Below are 9,972 nucleotides of genomic sequence, written 5' to 3' on the forward strand. Positions count from 1 at the left end.
GCAAGCTCCACTCCGGTGGAAGGCAAACGTCCCTACGGGCCAGCACCTTCTGAACTTCAAGAGGCTGATTCTGGCTGAACGGAATTCCACAGCTAAGGACTGGAGCGTCTCTGGGAGGCTGGGCTGTCTAGCTGGGCACAGCTACGGCTCAGTCACCTGTCACAGGAAGGGTGCTCCAAAGGAACCAAAAGAGGAAATGAGAGAGGAAACAAATCACATCAGCCTCCTCCGGGGCCAGAGCCAAGCAGGTTACTCCTGTGGGTGTGGACCACCCAAGCGAATATGTTGTGTCCTGACAGAAGTTTCCAGATGTGGTGGGTGTTTGGCCGGGTGAGGGGTGGAGCGAGCCCATCACTTCCTCTCTGAGCCTTGGTTTTCCCATCAAAGGCCCACTTTAGTGAGCAGTGTCTTCCACTCACGCTGTAGGCTGTACTCTGCCTTCCTAATGGGTGTGGCAGACTCACATCACCACCACCCCCCCATTGCTGGGAACCCTTCCTTCTCCACCCCACTTAGCCGTCCAGTGGTGCTTCTGCAGCAAGATGAACCCAGAAGGCAGCCCCAGCCTCCGCAGCTTTGGGGGCTTCGGCATCAGGGAGACTTCCACCTGGAGGCCTGGCTTCTGCTCCTGGGAAGAGGCAGGAGACTGGAGACCCCGAGCGATGACATATTTAAAGGCACGAGATTGCTTCCAAGAAAAATGATGTGTGAGATTGTAAACGAGTGTCGCCAGGCACTGTAGGCGATACAGACTCGGCGAGAGTGGAGCTGGCACCTCGGCCACCCAGCAAGTGCTGAGGAAGGAGGCAGCAGCCGGGCAGCCCAGCACAGAGAGGCCTGGTTTCAGCCCTCTGTGGAGATGGGGTGTTAATAAGGATGACCTATCTTTTAGATACTGGGGAGGGTTTCGATCATGACAGGGGGAGGTAGGGGCAGCTTATCTCTGAGTGACCTGTCAAACTCAGAGCCCTGGCTCACCTCTAGGGGGCCAAGGCATGTGGGTAGCAGGATGCATGTCCAGCATAAGAATGACAGCTCTGAGTCTGAGGGCTACCCCAACCTTCCATTCCCATAGATGGGGAGACGGCAGTGGATGGTGGAGATACACAGCTGTCCCACCTTCAACAGAACTTGGGGAGACGTGTGCCCCCAGCATACTCTCAAGCTGCGTGCTGTCTCACCCAGGGCTAGGGCAGCCTTGCTCCGCAACATAACTGCATGGCACAGTGGCTCTTCTCTGTCCCTCACAGGTCTTTGAGGTGCTTCTTCATATAGAGCTCTGCCCTCCCACACACCCCCAAAGGAACACCCCAGCCTACCTGTCCCTCTACATCTGCCCAGACTGCCACCAGTCAGCCCAGCACCGGGGCAGGGCGGAGAGAGCCCTGCCTTGTGGAGGTTCTGCCCCCTTCCCCCGCCCCCCCCCCCCCGCCCATGTCAGTGTCTCTGCTGAAGACTGGTAGAAAGGAGGGGCCACTGAGGAAGAGAGTGAAGAGGTTCAGGAAACAGAAGATTCTGGCGCTTTTCTGGTGTTGGTCAAAATGCAGTGCCTGAAGGAACCACGAAGTGGGAGAGAGTGAATCCCTAAAGGAGCCTTGCTGGGTGGGAAACTGAGCCCCCTGAGTTTGGTAGCACTCACCTGCCTAAGGTGCAGCAGGTGAGCAAGGGAAGCTTCCTCCCTCCCTTTCCACTTCCCTCCCATCTCTGCCCTCTTTCTTTTCTGCCCTTCTTCCCTTTCCCCAGGTAGATGATTTCTTGGCTTTTCAGAGTGTGGGAAGGGCAGCCTGCTGAAGAAGGCCAGTCTCCTCCCAAATACTGTGCCCTGGCGAACGGCCAAGTGGCCCTCTGGTTTCCTTTTGGGTACAGGGCTGGAAGGCTCACTGTCATCTTCCTCAGTGACCACCTGGGCCTATGTAGCCATCCAAATACAGGGCAGGGGCCAGATGCCGCCGTGTTCACGACTGAGAGGAACAAAAGTCTGGTCGAAGATCTGAGCTGAGTTCACAACTCTTTGTAGGATCATCTAGCATGAGCCCACTCACAGGCCCAGAACCCCCAAGTTAAGGAACGATCAGGTCCCCTTGACAAAGGACCCTGCTAGCTGCCCAGCCTGCCTCTAGCTCTTTTCCAAGGAGACCAGCCACAAAGGGAAAGGGAATGACCAGATATTTTCAAGATTACTGGGCTCAGTTTCTGAACTCACATGAATTCCCAGGGACCTAAAGTGTCACTGTCTTCCACTGAGAATACAGGCTTGAGAGGGACAAGTGCCAATGCTGCCCTAGCTCCACCCACTTCACAGGGTTCCACGGACCCCACGGGCATCCTGCCACCATTCCTGCAGACCAGGGTTGCAGCAGCAGCAGGTCCCACAGTAGGCAGGAAGAGGTTAAAGGAGTGGGATTTGTCCCTGTCCCGTACACTCGCTAGCGTTTGGAACGAGGGGAGCCAATCTCGGGTGGTCTGGGAGGAGTGGGGTAAGGGGCCACTTATCAGGAAACACTGCCTAATTGAGAAGGTTGGGCAGGGGTCTCCCTGGGGGAGAAGTCAAAACCACGCATGAGTCATTTGAAATGAAGCTGGACAGAGTGTGAGGAGAAACGAACCCACCCAGATTGCCAGACACGGACAGAATGAGCTCATGGCTGTGATAGTGTGTGGTGGTGGTGGTGGCAGCGGTGGTGGTGGTGGTGGTGGTGGTGTGTGTGTGTGTGTGTGTGTGTGTATGGGGGGGGAGAGGTGGAGAGGGAGAGAGAAGGAGAGAGAGGAAGAGAAACACAGCCACAGCCAAGCATGGGAAGCTAAATTGCAAGGCCAGGCTGCCCTCTGCCGGTCAGTGAGAGAATGACCAGTGTCCCAACCAATGTCCTGGCTACCATCCCAGCCTGCATGTGCATACCTACTGTCTGGGCAGCACCCAGTCCAAGACCTGGCTTGGGACAGATGCCAGGCAAGAGGCAGACTTGTCGAGAAAAACATTCATCCACACCACTAAATCCTCTGGGATACAAGTGTAAGAAATTTTTCCCCCCTTTATGTAAGACTTTTATTAAATTGTCTTTACAAAGCAATGTTCAGACTCCAGACACAACTCCCAGGCTCTGTTTTGCTGTGGGTATTGGCTGGGGCACAGAAAGTGGCTTCCAGCTCTTCTGTTGTGAAGGTGGGGTCTCATTGCTTAATTTCACAATGCTTGTGTTACCAGGCAGGAACTTCTCAGTCTGGCATCGTGTACTCCAGAGAAGGATGAGCCCACAACACCTGACTGAGCACATGGTGATAGCGGTGTAGACAGGATAGGATCTCCACTGTGGATCGCCAACCCTCATGGCCTCTGTCCTCAGTGTTCCCCCATCCCAACCTCAAAGCCCTTGGCTCTGTTCTCTTTGGTGACCCACAGAACACTATAACCCAGAAAACCCCTTCCATGATCTATCTTTCTTTCTTTCTTTCTTTCTTTCTTTCTGTTGTTGTTATTGCTTTGCTGGCCTTGAATTTGCTATGTAGCTAAGGATGATCTTAAATTTTCATCTTGCCAACTCTCTTCACAAATGCTGGGATTAGTTGGACATCATGCCAATTTATGCAGTTCTAAGCACTGAGTCCAAGGCTTTGTGGCATGCTGGGCAAACACTCTGTCAATGAATTTCTATACCCCTTCCATCTCTTCTTCTTCCTCTTCCTCCTCTTCCTCTTCTTTGTTGTTGGTTTTTTAAAACAGGGTCCTGTATGTCTCAGGCTGGCCTTGAACTCCTGAACCTCTTGCCTTCACCTCAGATGTGGAAATTGCAGTTTGCACCACTCTGCTCAGCTTCATCCCAAGAGTTTCTGACCGTGGGGCTTAAACCCAATTTATTTAAATATGTGTGTGTGTGCGCGCATGCATGTGTGTTTTTTCTACATGTGTGTCTGTGCACCACTGCATGCCTGGTGCCCTGAGAGGTCAAAAGTGGGCATCAGAGACCCTGGGACTACAGATGGCCGTGGGCCACTATACAGCTACCGAGAATCTAACTTGGGTCCTCTGGAAGAACAGCCGGTGCTCCTAACTGCTGAGGCATTTTTCTATCCTCTCTTGAATTTTCAAAAAAGATAGTCTTGCCATTTAAGATAAGGGTCTAGTCCTGAGCTTGAGATCTCATGATCTCGTGCCTCATCCTTGAGTGTTGGGATTACAGGCTTGTTCTACTCTACATGGATTATCCTGAATTCTGTTCCTGTCTCACTCCACACTGGCCTTTCCAGGATGCTGCCCAGAAAATCTGATTTGAATTCTCCTCCTCCTCCTCCTTCCTCTCTCTCTTTCTCTGTCGTCTCTGTCTCTCTCTCTCGTCTCTCGCTTTCCCTCACTGAAGGAGAACTGTATGAAGAAGTAAAACCTTAAAACAAAGAAAGAAACTATTGATAAATGAGCAAAATCTTTGAGGGCCTATGGAGCCTTACACTGAAAGTGCAGTCATAAAAAGTACGCGTGCATTACTTAGGCAGAACTTGTGTTTTATTTTGTTTTTGAGACAAGATTTCTCTGTGTAGCCTTGAATGTCCAGGAACTCATTCTGTAGACCAGGCTGGCTTCAAACTCACAGAGATCCTCCTGCCTCTGCCTCCCAAGTGCTGGGATTAAAGGCGTGGGCCACCACAGCCCGGCAAGAGTAACCTTTTTTAAATTTTAAACATCAAGAAACTTAGCAAACTGCCAATGGAAGAGACACAGGAAAGAGCACACTATGATGTGAGGTGACCTGGCAATCACACCTTTTGAGTGCCAGAGTTGATCTGGTTGATCTGGCTGTTGTGGAAGACCAAGGTCACCCTCCACTCAGGTGTCATTCCTCAGGACTTTTTTTTAGATTTATTTATTTATTTATTATGTATACAGTGTTCTGCCTGCATGTAGGCCTTCAGGCCAGAAGAAGGCACCAGGTCTCATTACGGATAGCTGTCAGCCACCACGTGGTTGCTGGGAATTGAACTTGGGACCTCTGGAAGAGCAGCTAGTGCTCTTAACCACTGAGCCATCTCTCCAGCCCCCCTCCTGAGGATTTTTAAAAAGATTTATTTATTTTGACTTTCCATGTATAAGTGTTTTGCCTGCACGTGTGTGTTTGATGTCATTGGAGGCCAAAAGAGAGTGTCAGATGTCCTGGAACTGGACTTACAGACTGTTGTAAACAGCAGGTGGATGCCGTGTTCTTTGCAAAAGCAAAAGGTGCTCTTTCCAGTCGACCATCTCTCCAGCCCAGCCATCCAGCTGTCTTTTGTCCTACCAGTCTGCCTTTCCCTGTCCCTAGTGTCTCCCCCACACCTGGACTATCAATTTGTGCCACCTGGCCATTTGTGTGGATGCTGACCTTGCTCCCTGTGCCTGTACAGTAGATACTTCACCGACTGAGCTAGCTTTGCGCCCTCTTTGCGCCCATTCTGTCTTCTCTTGAACGGTCCAGGAGGAGCACGTGAGGAGAGGGAAGGCCCCTGGAAAGATGTGCTGAATCGGATACGGGGTGAGTGTGTCCCTCAGGTTCAAGCGTTGGGAGCTTGACCCTCTATGTAGCATTATTGGAGAGCGTTACCTAGAAGCTGGTGAGATGGCTCAGAAGTTAACAGCGCTTGTTATCCTTGCGGAGGACCCAGTCCGGCGCAGCTCATAACTGTCTTTAACTCCAGTTCCAGGAGAGCTAATGCCCTCTTGTGGACTCTGCAGGCACTGCACAAATGTGGTGTGCAGACATTTCAAAATAAGTCTATAAAATAAATACATCTAAGAGGAAAAAAGAAAGAAAGCATGTCTAAGTAAGGCTTGGGGGGAGGGTCTCACTTGCAATTCCAGCACATAGCACGTGTCCTTTCTGACCACAGTGACATAAAATGAGAAGTAAATAAAGCCGACTGGGAAACATCCCTTTAATAACAGTAGTCAGAAGATGGGAGCAGGAAGATTGAAGATATGGGGCCAGCCTGGGCTACAGAACGAGACCATGTTTCAAAAAAAAAGTTTGTTGTTGTTTTGCCAGTCGTGGTGGTACAGACCTTTAATCCAGCAATCAGGAGGCAAACAGCCTGGTTTGCATAGTGAGTTCCAGGCCAGTCAGGCTACACAGTGAGACTGCCAAAAAAATAAACAAACAAAACCGAAAAAAAAAATATATATATATATATATATTATTTTTGAAACATGAGGTCAAGGAATTAGAAAGTGGCTGATTCATTGAAACTTTAAAGTGGCAGAGATATTTATGATTCTAGTTGGTACCCAAGACTTTGTTTTTAAATCCCTCAATCTCCCTGGTCTCCTGATTATCAACAAAATCTCTTCTGCCTAGACATGCTCCTGTCGTGATTTCTTGTTCCCTCTCTAGAGGCCAGATGGGCTGCCGGATGCGGGATGTTCAGCCTTCCAACCTGTTTCTTAACTAAACCTCTTTCCTTTGGTGTTGTCTGTGAGAAGATGGACAAACTCAAGAAGTAAAGGAAAGATGGAGAAGGTATAACCCCCCCCCCCGCCCTCCTCCAAAGAGAGAAACAGATTGCAGAGAAATGAAACAAGATGGGAGGAGATGGAGTGAAGGGTCTGGAGGTGCCAAGGGCTCAAGTTCAGACCGCAGTGTGTGTGTGTGTGTGTGTGTGTGTGTGTGTGCGCGCGCGCGCGCGCCCGGAGGTTGGGGTGCAGTTGCGGGGAGGGGTCGGGTGGAGGCTATGTCAGTAGACAAGAACGGAGCCTTCCTGGGATGTAGTATGCAAACCTCAGCGCTAACGGTGAGGTTTTGGGGAAGTCTCGATCACATGGCACCTTCCTACCTTCTGCAGAATGGATTTTATGTCGTATCATCCCCCCACCTCCGTGACTTGATCTTTCTCCTGGGTTTAACTCTGGGCTGGAAGTATTCTTAATGACAGAGCGAGAACAGTTCCACTGCAACAAGAGACAACACTGCCCCCTGCAGGCCCTAACTCGTACCCGTCACTCATGAAGCTTGAGCTTCCCTTGGCCAGGTGAGGTCCCCAGCTTAGTTTTTCCAGCTTAGTTTTTGTTCTGGCCAAAACAAGCTGGGCCCACAACTTCCAGGCCATGGAGACAGAAGGGTTTAAAGCTGAGCTCACATCCTAAAGGTATGTCTGGCTTTCTCCCTGCTCTTGAATGGCTGGTCCACAGACGCAAGATGCAGAGGTAGGGTCTTGATACCTTAGTCTCCCTTAAGCAGATGGTAGCCCACGGGCGAGTCCAGTGACTTTCCCTGTCTGCTCCTTGCCCCACACTCCTGTTCTCTAGAACCAGGGCCCACACAGTCTACTTGCATGGGAGAGCCTCGGCCTCAGGCTCTGATTGATGCCGCCGCCCCTCGAGGCGGGTCTGCCCTATTAACAGTGGGGCAGGAGAAAGGCAGAGCACAAGGGGACTTTTCCATTGTTCTTCACTCCTGCTTTAAGAGAAACATTTTTGGTTTCCCAATCGCATGTAGGGCACACAGCGCTTGTCTTTCTGTGTCTGGCTTAACTCCTCTATATACCGTCCTGTAATCCAGGTCACGTCACAAAAGGCACCCATTTTTACAGTCAGCAGATAGGAGAGAGTGGGCTACATTTCTCTTAGCCATTCATCAGTCGTGACCACTTGGGTTGCTCCTGCTTCTTGGGCACTGTTGAATGGTGCTATGGTGGACATGAGCTTGCTGACACCTCTTTGGCAGATTGGCTTCATTTTGTTCACACACATACACACACACACACACACACACACACACACACAGCTAGTCTAGGGCAGGAATGTCAGCTGACTTCTACCTCAGGGTGGTGACACTTATATCTGCCAAGGGAACGAACCTGGCTCACACAGAGCCTGGCACGTAGCAGGGAGGCGTTTTTGTCACCACTGTCATGAGATGCATCAACCGCACAAAGCAAAATCTGACCTGGGCCACGGGAATGTTGAGCGTAGTAAGAGGAGACACCACCAAATCCATCCATGCCTAAAGGGATGGATTACCGCAAAGGGATAGGGACGCTGAGGCTCCTTTCCAAGCTGCTTTGCTCCGAGCGTCTCCACGGGGTGGCAGTATTGGCTGAAAAGCACAACCCTGTCACTAAGAAAGGCTGAGTGGTCTCATGACTTCCTGCTGCAGCCCGGGAACCAGAACTCCAGACAGGAATCTACAGATTCTGACCTGCTGGGACAGAAGTCTGGGTTCTAGAAAGCCTTCATGCTGTGATTTTTCTTAATCCAATTTCCATTTTTAAAAATCATTATGTAATGCTCCAACTATGGTCCTTTTTTCAATAATCATAGCATTCCAGGATTCAAAGGTGTTCCATCTATCCAGCTGCTTGGGCCCCAGGATCTCACAGCTCATCCCACCTACAACAAGGGATTATTTGATGCTAGCTAGCTCCACCGACAAGCTGGAGTGTCCTGTGCCCGTAGAACTGAGATTCTGTCTGATTTTGTCTTCTGTGTGGAGATCCACGATGCCACACACCTGCAGGGAGGGTCCAGACAACTTGGAGTTTGCTCTCGGAGAAGAAGGCTGCAAAGTATCCGGCAGTCCAACAGACAGAAGGGGAAGGGTGTAAAGCACAGGAGGATCCTTGGGGTAGGGACCCCCAGACCAGGATCTAGACTAGATCTCACTCTGCCACCTCACTGTGAGCCTGATTTTCCTACATGATGTGCTGGCCTGAGCCTCTGGTGACGTCCATGAGTCTGAGATAGCATCAGCATGATATAAATGCATTTCATGGGTTGAAATTTAATCTTCATTATGGGGTCCTAAGAGGGTAGAAATCTAATTGACTGTGATGTTCAGAGGTGGAGCCTTTGAGGTGATTTTTTTTTTTCCGAGACAGGGTTTCTCTGTAGCTTTGAGCCTTTCCTGGAACTAGCTCTTGTAGACCAGGCTGGCCTCAAACTCACAGAGATCTGCCTGCCTCTGCCTCCTGAGTGCTGGGATTAAAGGCATGCGCCACCACCGCCTGGCAGCCTTTGGAGTGATTAGAGTTATATAAGGTCCACAGTGAGTCCCATGAACAAATAGCACTAAATTTATAGGAATAGGGAGCGAGGCTTGAAGAGATAAATATAAATAAGTATAATTACCAGATGCACCTCTCAGCTGCAAACCCCCAGAACAATGACCACTTATAAGCTTTCTTTTCTTTCAAGGTTACCCAAAACAGACCGATACCAAGGACTAAGCTGGAAAGGCTAAAATAGTATTCCAAAAGGGCTGTTTGCAGATGGGCACATGAGAGGAGAAAGCCCATGCTGAGGCCAAAACTGAGAAAGAGAGGCTTAATTCTCCTCTGCAGTCTCTCCAGGAAGAGCAGTGGGGAGGCAGCCATGGCACTGCATCTGCCATCTTTGTTCGGAAATGAGTATGTCAGAGATCAACTCAGAAAAGTGGCCCTGCACGGTGTGGGCTCGCATCAGCTCATCGGCTGTGTTAGTCACCGTTTTCATTGCTTGGCTCATGGTTTGAGGTTTCGGTCCAAGATGGCAGGAGCTCGAAGAGGCAGCTGCTCCCAGTGCTCAGCTACAAGTCTCCTTTCCAAGAAGCCTAGGACCTCATCCCATGGAATGGCACTGCTCACATTTAAGGCGGACCTTCAACCTCAGTTAACCTAACCTAGAAACTGCCTCACTGACATGCCCAGGGGTCTATCTTCATGGCGACTCTAGTTCCTGTGCACTCAACCGAATCACCACAGCTGCTTCTCCTCGGAGATGTAATCCGCCCGGCACATCCCACCAAGCAGCCCAGACAGCAGTTCATCTTCTGAGCCCAACGGTCTCTATCCCCACCTTAGAGGGCTGGAATGTAACCCTCAGAGAGGTGGGGACAACCTCCAGGGCATCAGGAGAGCTGCTACATTGTGTCCACAGAGCCCTGACAGAGGCCCAGGCCTACAGCAGTGCCCTTACTGTTCTCATCCTCCCAGGGCCTTGGAGAAATCTTCTCACTGGAAGCCTGTATTGCACTA

This window comes from Microtus oregoni, unplaced genomic scaffold (genome assembly GCF_018167655.1).
Source record: "Microtus oregoni isolate MIOR12 unplaced genomic scaffold, Mior012 000015F_ref0000493, whole genome shotgun sequence".
NCBI lineage: Eukaryota > Metazoa > Chordata > Mammalia > Rodentia > Cricetidae > Microtus > Microtus oregoni.